The sequence below is a fragment of the Lactuca virosa genome, chromosome 8 (genome assembly GCF_052849685.1).
Source record: "Lactuca virosa cultivar CGN04683 chromosome 8, Lactuca_virosa_CGN04683_v6, whole genome shotgun sequence".
NCBI classification, from domain to species: domain Eukaryota; kingdom Viridiplantae; phylum Streptophyta; class Magnoliopsida; order Asterales; family Asteraceae; genus Lactuca; species Lactuca virosa.
In genome coordinates this window covers 55,140,825-55,152,203 of record NC_136433.1, presented here as the reverse complement: position 1 = coordinate 55,152,203, position 11,379 = coordinate 55,140,825, and the positions used below count along the sequence as shown (strand labels likewise).

The window sequence follows — 11,379 nt, the reverse complement described above, 5'->3', positions numbered from 1 at the left end:
AAATCTCTCCAAGTATGTGAAATCTCTCCTAAATATCTCTAAGTATGAGAAATCTCTCCAAGTATGTGAAATCTCTCCCAAATCTCTCCAAGTATGTAAAATCTCTCCCAAATCTCTCTAAGTATGAGAAATCTCTCCAATTATGTGAAATCTCTCCTAAATATCTCCAAGTATGAGAAATCTCTCCAAGTATGTGAAATCTCTCCCAAATCTCTCCAAGTATGTGAAATATCTCCCAAATCTCTCTAAGTATGAGAAATCTCTCCATGTATGTGAAATCTCTCCCAAATCTCTCCAAGTATGAGAAATCTCTCCAAGTATGTGAAATCTCTCCCAAATCTCTCTAAGTATGTGAAATCTCTCCCAAATCTCTCTAAGTATGTGAAATCTCTCCCAAATCTCTCTAAGTATGTGAAATCTCTCCCAAATCCCTCTATGTATCTTCCTCAGTCGAAAACAGCCCAAAAGGACCCTCTTGGTCCGGAACCCTTTTAGTCCGGAACCCCTTGGTCCGTAACCCCTTTAATCCGGACTACTCTCCTGCTTCGGAACATCCTTGTGACTTCGGAACATGTGGGGCGGATCGGACCTCCAACTGAACCGGACACATTTCGCTCCTGACCTCGGATCCGAGAAGGAAGCTTCGGACCTCGCCCAGCGCCTCCGGAATCCACTGTTCACCCGCTTCGGAACCTCGCAGCCTAAGCCTCTCCTCCGGAAATTTTGCATTAGCTCCGGAATGCTTAAAGGAGCTCCGAAAATTTTATGGTGACCCCGGATTTCACCCTTTCACTCCGGATTTTTACCAATTTCGGACTTTTTAGTGTTTTTAAGTGATTTTTGCTCCGGAAATTTCCTCAGACTTTTATTTTTATAATTTTAAACACTCCAAACTTATATTTTTATATATAAGACCCTATATTATCATATTTTAAACCTTATTTTGGGAAAGGATCGTAAACCAAGGACAATATCTATTGGGTGAGATATTGTGTTAGAGTGTTGATTTCCCTTAGAGTGTGACACAAGTTATCCCCCATACCCACTTAGGACAACCCCCAGTCACTATTCACCCCTACCTAGTCAACTATTTGTCCTCTCACATCTCTCATCCAGCTGGTAACTTGATCAAAAGTTGGAAACCCCCATCTCTCCTTCCACTTTACTCACACTCTCACCAAGAAACAAACACTTCTCTCTCATTTCCCTCTCTAAGAACTCGAGACTCCAAGGCTGCCTTTGAACTTCTCACCCTCATTAAGTAAGTATTCTCATCCTACATTGAACATTCTTTACTCCTTCACTCAACTTATGAATCTCTCATAAGTAATGTCACCATAATTGTTCTTAGGTCTTCAACTCTCCAAGCTTCTATCAAGTGTTCTTGACTTAGAAACCCTTTCTCTTCAGCATACATCTAAGGAAATCACTCAAGGTGAGTTCATACCCCTACATTTTCATGTTTTCATCAAGTTTTAGGGGGGGGGGGGGGGGGAATACAAGTTAAAACGCCAAAAACTTAACTAAATTCAAACAACAGCTTTCATCAGAAAAGTTGAGCCTTATTCACAGACTATTTTGACTATCTTAAATTTAATATCTTTCAAAACTGTTTAATATGCAAATATTTCAGGTTCATACCTTTAAAATGACTATTTTCACATCTCCATACGATTTTTCTACGATTTATGGTGATTTTTACAAAACTGCCTAGCATTTCAGAAACGAATTCGGACCAGTCTGTGAATATGAACATTTTAACACAAGTTAAAGACTTCTAAAAATCATAATAAAAATTATGAATAAACTAGACACATTTTGTGAACTCTCAGAATTTACGGATTCAGTTTTCGACTTCGTATGATTTTTCTATGATTTTTCTAAAACAGTGTAGAAAGGTCAAAAACTAGTTAACAGCTTACAACTTTCATAACACTTTGTAACATGTTGAGCAAAGTGCATAACAACAAGTTTCTAAATGTTGAATGCATTTCTTGATAGTTTATCATCATAAATAGAAATTAGCCATTCATGATAAGGTTTTTCATTTATTTCGAACACATATAATAAACTACGATAAGTATAGTTTATGGATTTTACGATAAAAATACACTACATGAAAAAGGTCTTACTCTCAAAACAAATGGGTTTTTCCATATACTACATGATAAACTATAATAGTTATAGTTTATGGATTCATATCACTAACTTATTTTCATAAAAGGTGATTTCACTTCCACCACGGAAGGGATTTAATACTCAAACTATATGTAAACTAGTTAACGTAAGTTGTGAGACAATTCTCTCCCTGTACTCTTAGAGTACGGGATTCCAATTCATGTAAGTTATAACCAGAGTCTCATGTAGGGAGAGCGTGATAACTGTGTATAGATCTATATTGGGATTGACACCCCACACCTCGCTGCTAGCTACAGCCGGACCGGCAGGTCTGCGGGTGACAAGAGTCATAAGATCTTAACGTCTGAAAAACGTTGTGCAGGTTATTTCTCGTCATAGTATGGTTATAGCGACTCACATAGGGAGTTAACAATCTTTCAAGTTTACAGGGAAAATTCTACTTTGAAAAGGGGTTTTATCTATTTCTAAAACTACAAACCCGTTATAAGTATAAGACACACACATATTCTCGGTCCTGGGATTTAGGACTACATGACTTTTATAAGGAAAATATTGGATTTTCTTTGGAAACATATTTCTATTAAAACTACATTTCGTCTAGAATTGTTAGACGTCAGCTATAATTGCTAAGTGTATATGCTAGAGTTATATAAGAATCTAGTCACAATCGACTTAGAATTGGTGGGCCCGCCTTACTTCCTGTTCCTTGTTTGGTTGTGGACCTAGGGCAGACCCATTATATTCGACGGTTTATTTAACTTAAATTTTATATAACTTATATATATTGGGTGATTATAGAAGGAATCTACGGGTCTTTCTAGGGTTCATTATCGCATAACATAGGAGCTTTCATTTCACACTTTATAAGGAAAATATTGGATTATCTGGAATCATACTCTATCGCTTTTACAAGGAAAACGGCTTTTTCCTCAAACAAAACTCTTATGAACTCACCAACTTAATTGTTAACACTCTTTCAAAACTACTTGTATTCTCAGGAAATCAGTGAAACAGGAAATCAACAACATCTTGAGGATGGGACGTTAAATCGTCAAACAGTTCATTTTGTCATCATAATGTAATTGATTTTGAAACATGTAAACTTATACTATGGTGTAACCTTTTCAATTATATTTATGATGGTTGTATTTACTTTGGGCATTATTATACTCGTTGTTGTGATACTATACATGAAGTCCTCCACCCCCGGACGTTTCCGCCATCCTTGGTTTGGGGGTGTGACAGGTTAGGATGCTTCGCGACATTTTCGTAAATATCTGAAAATAAAATGGGGCGGGGGCATCTTATTAAAATAAATCAGGGACATTTTAGGGACATTTAATCACGTCAACTCTTTATGCCATCTCTCTCTCTCTCTCTATCTTTCTCTCTCTCTCTCTCTCTCTCTCTCGATCCTCCTTCTCTCTACCCTTTATCACACCTCCGATCTCAAATCCTAAAATCGTCGTTGAAGTGTGACAGGATGTGAAGAATTGCAGCGTATAATTCATCAGAACCTATGCATATCGTCTACAAAGAATCATTAGGTCGGTCGTTTTCTTCTGAATCTAATCTTGACTTGTCGATTTGGAGAAGACAGTCCTATCGAATGTCCAGTTGGAGTGGAATTGATCATATAGAGATCCAATCGAATGTCCGGTTGGAGAAGATGATCCTCTGTCGATCGAGTATTATAGCTCCTCCGATGGATCAATTTTTTGATGCCTTCTGAACTCACCAAAAACGTACACAACTACAGATCTTAAATCTACAGTAGGCGACGATCTCTCCTTCCATTGGTAAATATCTTGTTCTCCTGTCTTCTTCCTCGATTGATCAAGTCGCAGAGATTTCTCTTTCCTATGGTATAAATCTATTTTATTCTATTTATTTTAATCGATTAATTGAGTGACATAGTCTTTATTAAAACAATTTCTCAAATGTAATTGCAATTAGAAGGTATTGTGAACTGATAGAAACATAAATTCCTTGATTCTAGCACTTAGTTCTTGTTACCTGTATTATTTCTTTTCTTTTTCAACGATTAAGTTCTGAACTTTTATCAATTATCATATAGTGATATTGTGCTCTTTAAATCGATTAAGTTCGTTTATGTGATAACTGATCACTGGATTCACTAATCTAGCAGTAGAGATGAGCATGTAGTAGGTGAAGGGTCTAGTGTATAAATCTTATAAGTGTGATATGATATATATAATTCTTGCACTTCTTTTTCTTTGTAAAAGTTCCTGCCATTTTGCCCCTGAATCGATTTGACCCTGTTTTGGACACAATTTCCCTTCAAAATATCCTTTTTCATCCTGTTTTGGACACATAAACCTGTTTTGGCTACACATCTACAGCTTTTCATCCTGATGGTCTCATTCTAGGAACTGGTATTTCTGGATCTATTGTTAAAATCTGGGATGTGAAGAGTCAGGTAAAATTCCAAAACTGCCCCTGGTTCATTGTTTTTTTGTATCTTATATCATTTGATTTTTGTAGGCAAATGTTGCAAGGTTTGATGGGCATGTTGGGGCTTTTACTGCAATATCATTTTCAGAAAATGGTTACTTCCTTTCTGTAAGTGTTTAGCTCTAAATGAAATATTTAATAAAATGGCCCCTGTACTTTTTTGAATTTAACAGTTTTTTGCCAAAAATTGAAACTTTTATTACTTTTGGTCCTTTTTTCAAGGTTTCATATCGGTTCTGGTCCCTGAAAGTTTGAAATGAAGAACAAAATCATAAAAAGCCTGAGGGACCAAAATTGAAAAATGTTTTAACTAAGGGAGAAATTATATCACCTGCCATTTTGTAAAAGTTCATTTTCACTTATAGTCTCTTTCAAATAGTTTCATAACTTTAATTTCTTACAGGGATATTTTAGCCTTATGATTACATATGATTTACATGTGAATCACATGTAGATCATATGTGATTCACATGTAAGTTACATGTGATTCACATGTAAATCATATATGAATTAAATGTGATTCACATGTAAATCACATATGATTCACATGTAAATCACATGTGATTCACATGTAAATCACAAGTGAATCACGTATGAATTACATGATTCACATGTAAATCACATGTGGTTCACATGTAAATCGTAAGTGAATCACATATGAATTACATGATACACATGTAAGTTACAAGTGAATCACATATATATTACATGATTCACATGTAAATCACATGTGGTTCACATGTAAATCACAAGTGAATCTCATATGAGTTACATATGAATAACAAGTGATTCACATATGAATTACATGTGATTCACATCTAGATCACAAGTGAATCACATAAGAATTACATGTGATTCACATGTAAATAATGTGTAACTCACATATGAATTACATGTGATTCACATGTAATTCACATATGAATCACATGTAAATCTTATATGATATATGCATGTGCATTTTTGTGAGTGTTCTTGCATTAATCAAAATTTTTTAATTTTCTTGTAAATTTTGAAGAATTTGTGGAAAATATTGAAGAGATGAAAAGTGATAAATTGAAGAAAATATGAAAATCTTGATATGAAGAAATGATAACATTGTGAATCTTCATAGCATTTTTTGTTTTTTATATTTTATTTTGTATCGAATAAAATACTTGTACTATTATGTTTATAGATTGATTAATAAAATGAGATTTTTTATGATTTATTTACGAATATTATAGTATAAGAAATATGCATATATTCATTTGAAAAAAATATGAATATATGTACCTAAAATGTTGATTTTTTTTGTTAAAAAAATTAGAGTCTTTTTTTTAATATTCTAGTTTTTTTTATATAAATTTATTGATTTTAAAAAATTATATATTTTTTTAAAAAAATGCAGCTTTATTAAAAAAATTGCAGTTTTTTTTGAAAAAGTTGCACTTTTTTTTGAAAAAAGTTGCAGTATTTTTTGAAAAAATTACAGTTTTTTTTTAAATTACTGTTTTATTAAAAAATTTGCAGTTTTTTTCAATACAGTTTTTTTTTCAGAAAAATTGCAGTTTTTTTTAAATTGCAGTTTAAAAAAAATTAAATTTTTTTAAAAATTTATGCTTTCCAAAAAAGTTAAAAAAATATGCATTAAAAAATGAATTTTTTTTTATAAATAAATCCAAAATTTTGTTTTATAATGTTAATTTGAGAGCTTTTTATTAATATTTCCAGTAATACAAAAAATTAAGTGGGATTGGTATGATGACGATCATGCCCTTAATGATTTGATTTTGATCCAACGCTCCACCTTTAGTTCTTAGGTTATCGGGAAACTATGAGTTCTCAACCGATCTCAACCTATATATATATATATATATATATATATATATATATATATATATATATATATATATATATATATATATTCATTTAATTTAGTCTTTATCTATTCTTAATAAAAACCTCCCTAAACAGCCACATGTCTCTATTTTACACAACCACTTTGCCACGTGTAATCTTTCTAGACCCTCCACTAATTATTTTCCCGCTCAGAGTATCCCTCAATGAAATCCTTTTTTCATGGAAAAAAAAATGAAAACAATTTCCAAATTTTACCCGAGAAATCAGCTATCCCATCGAATATTTGCGATTTGATTAAGAAAACCCCATGATTTGAGGAACGAAATTGACTCCTTAATCTCACCATTTAATACAATTACAACTTCACCTCCATCCTTTTTAATGCTCTTCTTGGTCTCTTCATCATTTACGTCTCCTCCCAAATCGATTGGTGTTGTTATTGGAACTAGGGTTACCTCTAACGTTGATCCACAACTATTTCCCCAATTTTGAAAGGTAAATTCGAAGGGTTATATGGGTTATGATTATTATTTTTATGGCTATCGCTCTCTTCTTCTTCAACCTCGCAGATGCTTATTTCAGCAGTGTATTCATTGATTAGAGGGCTTTCGATTGTAGGTTTGATCGGTTTATCAACATTCATGGCGACATCAATCTTACAAAAAGGGAAGTTTCGGTTCTCAAACTCTCGATTCGTATTTTCACTCTAATGTTTTGATTTGCACTCACTCCTACTTGTACATCTATATTTGACTTCCAAGCTTGTTTTCCTGCAAATCATTAAATTTTAATATTTTATCAGATTTGAATATTGCTAACATTCCTTTGAAATAGGTGTTGCTTTTTGTGAAACCATCTTACAAGTTTGTTAATTTTGAAATAAATTTATCAATTATAGAATGGTTAAATGGTTTACTGCATCAATAAACCACCAAAGAAACCAAGAACCGGTTAACGAGATTATTCGGTTTAAGTTCAAATATATTAATGAACCGATATTATCGGTTAACCATCCATGAAGACCCTTAATGACCATTTCTTTATTTTATATATTTAGAGTAATATGTCAGTTTCTTATTGTTAACATGATCATGAAAGTTCAATCTTAGCAGCTGGTGAAGTCGTTCTTATAAGAAAAAAGGTTGATGTGCTTTCAATCTATTAGAGGTAATATAAGTCTTGAGTGAAGAAGTTTTTGTGTATAATCATTCTTTTTAGAGTTAATTACATATTTTGTCCTTGAGTATATTTGATTATTTCAATTTTTTTTTCCAAAAAACTTATTTTTTTAGTTTTAGTCCTTATTATTAGGATGATGATTAATGACACTATACTGCTTACCTTTTTAATCTACTATGAGCCCTTTTATGTACTTTTTCTTTAAGGAGATGGTATTAAGAGGATTTAACACATGCTCATCTATTTTATGTATATAGTTTGATTCAATACTCTTATAAGCTAAACGGTAATCAACGGAAGTAAGAGAGTGACCAACTAATCCTATCTTATTACCTGATAGTATATCAATAGTTTAACTAATTTGTATTATTGTTTTTATATATCACACATGTCCGTCATTATAATTTTAATATAGACATGTCAGTTATTATCATTTTTAACTAATTTGTATTAATTGTATTTTTTTTTTGTATAATATCAGCTTTATTTTAGCATTGTATTTTGAAAAGAGTCACATTTTAGTATTGTACTTCAAGATTCTTATTGTTTTTGAAATGTACTTTGAAATTCTTCATGTTTGTCCGTATGTGTGGCTCGATGTAGTGTAAAAGAAAAAAAAATACAGTGTTTGAGAGTTGTTAAGTTTTCCAAATGTTCTATTGTATTATTTATGATATTTAAGTTGTCAACAAAATGTTGGAATTTGTTTGTCATGGGAAGGAAATTTTACCCACTTTTATTGAGCAATGGAAGTTTGATCTCAAAATTTGGAGAACCAGTTTTTACATATCGTCAATTATATGTTGCATTATTCAGAGTAAAAAGCAGAGAATGATTGAAGTTATTGATTTTAGATAAGGATTCGTAATTTGACCAATAAAACTTTCAATGTTGTGTACAAAGAAGTATTTCAAAATCTATGTTAAAGTATTATTTTTATTACTTTTCAAATTAATTCGTGATAACTTACAATCTACAATACAAGGCATTTTTTTTACGGTTATTAATTTTTTTGTATATATGAAAATTTTAATCATACCGACCGTGGTTTCCACGGGTTATAAACTAGTATATTATAAACATCATCCAAGAATTTTGGTAAATTTGAAATTTATTTCTTATTCTTTGTGGGTTTATTGTTCAAGCAAGACGTTGAACTTATTTTTGTGCATTTGTGTATAATGACGTCATACTTCCATTTTTTGGTAATTACGAGAAGTGATTTTTGAAGGTATAATGGTTTGAATTGATATAGGTAAGCTACGTAATTACTATCGAAGCATTTTTATGTGACCAAATGTTGCTATACTTATTTATGTTAATAAATCATTTATAGAGTTTTTCGTTACAAATAGTCAACTGGAAAATAAGAATGACACTACCAAACTAACTACTATTTGGGAAAAAATATAACTTTCTAGAGAATACTACACATCTACTATGGGTAAGATGTTATGGAACTATATGTGAATGGTGGGCTGGTGGCCAATCCTTATGCCATAGCTTTTACTTTGTGATAATTTTACCTGAATAATTATCCATGTATTCTTATTAACTTTTTTACTCTGCCAGTAATAAATGGTGTGGGGATTACATTCTAAGCATGCAATTCCCCCGTTTATTTGTTTTGTTGCTGAATAGGTATGATTTGGTACAAAACTTGCGTGTAGAGGGTCATTGGGTTTTTAGATGGCATCGGGAAGTTCGAGGTAGGGAGGATCATTTTCAACTTACTAATCTCTGGATATGGTTCTATGTAAGGTGTGCAATTTTACCCACGTTATCGTGTCCCATATCTTATTTGGATGTGAAATGGCTCGTCAGGTTTGGCAACAGGTTTTCTCTTGGTTGCAGCTGTATTTCTCTGTTTTGAATTCAGATTTGGAAATGGTTGTTTGGATTGACTCGAGCTCGGAGATGCATTTAAAAAGGAGTATTGTGAAGTCCGTTTTCATGACTACTATTTGGTGCTTTGGACCTACTAAAATGCAGTGGTGTTTAGGAATATTGAGTATCAAAAACATCGTATTTTTGAAAAATATTTTCAATTATGCGTTTAATTTCTTTCTTTTCATAACTCAAAGGCTAGTATTTCGAGGGTTATGTGGTTGAAAAATCCAATCCTGCCTTAACTTTGTTTCTGCTAGGTTCTAGCTAGTTTTTGTCTTGTTTTAAATATAACTGTTGTTCCAAATAAATTTACTATTATTAATTTCAATATATAAACCAAAATTTGATATTATATTAGTTTATATTTAGACAAATCCTCACTTCATATATATTATTTTGTTTAGAATTTATTAAATTAAACTTATATTCATGAAACTAAATACTATAAGCATTGATTGATGTATTTAATTTTCATATATTTACTTTTAACTCATTTGAATTTTTTAAGATTCTGTTATGAAATATTGATTTTATGAAAATATCATATTATTATTCCTTAGCCTTTATTATTAACTATTAAATATTTTCCTTCGTGTTTGTGTGGCTTTTATATGTACATTTAATAAAATACAATACCATTCTATTTGGAAAGTAGAAATTTTCAATACATATTTCTATTTTTCATCATATTTTAGTATTATATTATTATATTTTTTATATTTTACCAATGTAATTTGATTTTCTAAGTTTTTAACATGTGTAATATCCGAGAGGCACTGCCCTCGAACCCCCGTCAGTTAAATGACTTCACCCCTAAATGACAGTTTTTTTTGAATCTTGAACAAATTCAAACATGTGTGTACTTCGCATCACCCTTACTTGTTCAATGTTTATCAAGGTTGTATTTGGTCGAAAATTTATTCTGACAGATGTCATTTTATGCTTCTTTTAGGGTAGTTTTATTAGCATTTTGCATCATATTTTATGTTATTTTATGTGCATTAGCTTAAATAATGTTCAGCTCATGTCTTTCCTCAGAATTCTCATACTGCTAGCATTTTTATGTCGTTTTCAGATAATTCGAGTGGAGTAGTACTTCGGGAGCTGCTTTCGATGTCCTTGATGGAGTATTGGAGTTAATTGGAGCCTGGAACTTATGAAGGATTCTAAGGAATGCTTGGAAGTTGTTTTCGTCAAGAAAAATTAGATCGAATTGATCCTACGAAGATAGACTGCTACATTGTAAAGCCTAAAGGATGCTGCTGGCAACTTGACCCCTTTTCAGTATTTATACCACATCTCATGACTCGTAACTCCGATTCACGATATTCAAGATGATCCGAAAACTAGGCAAAATGTTCAATCACAGTAATGTTTTTGAAAAAAGAAGAAACGTAAAAATTTTGATCGAATCTCTCCCATAAATTTGATCGAATTTTCTCTTTGCAGTTTCAGAAAGTCCTGAAAAATAAAAATAAAAATGTAAAATTTGATCAAAACCTTAAAAAATTCGATCATGTTTCCTAAAAATTCGATCGAATTTTCCATTTTCTTGCTCCCTAAAGGTAATGGCTCGTGTATATAGGTCGCCTCTCTGTTCGGTTTGAAGGTTAACAAATTCCTGAAGTTCCAAACGATGAAAAAGACGATTTTTGACACAATTCCTCTCCGATTTCAACGATTTATGAAGATCTGACAAGTATAAATCGTGTCTCTCAGTCGTTTTAGTAAGATTCAGTAGTTTAATCTTTTAATTTACTTGGTTTTATCGGATTTTAGCCATGTTTGGCTAAACCCTAGTTTTCAGTTCTACACAATTTATTACTTTTCATGCAATTAATCATTAAACCTGGTTTT

The 11,379-nt window shown here is 31.8% G+C and overlaps 1 long non-coding RNA gene across 1 annotated transcript; it reads left to right on the top strand.

Moving 5' to 3' along the window:
• The first annotated feature begins 7,356 nt into the window (after window positions 1-7,356).
• LOC145128920 (uncharacterized) lies at window positions 7,357-10,918 on the top strand. Its single transcript, XR_013717172.1, has 3 exons — window positions 7,357-7,620; window positions 9,274-9,393; window positions 10,598-10,918. It is a non-coding gene; the product is annotated as an uncharacterized LOC145128920 (long non-coding RNA).
• The last annotated feature ends 461 nt before the right edge of the window (window positions 10,919-11,379 follow it).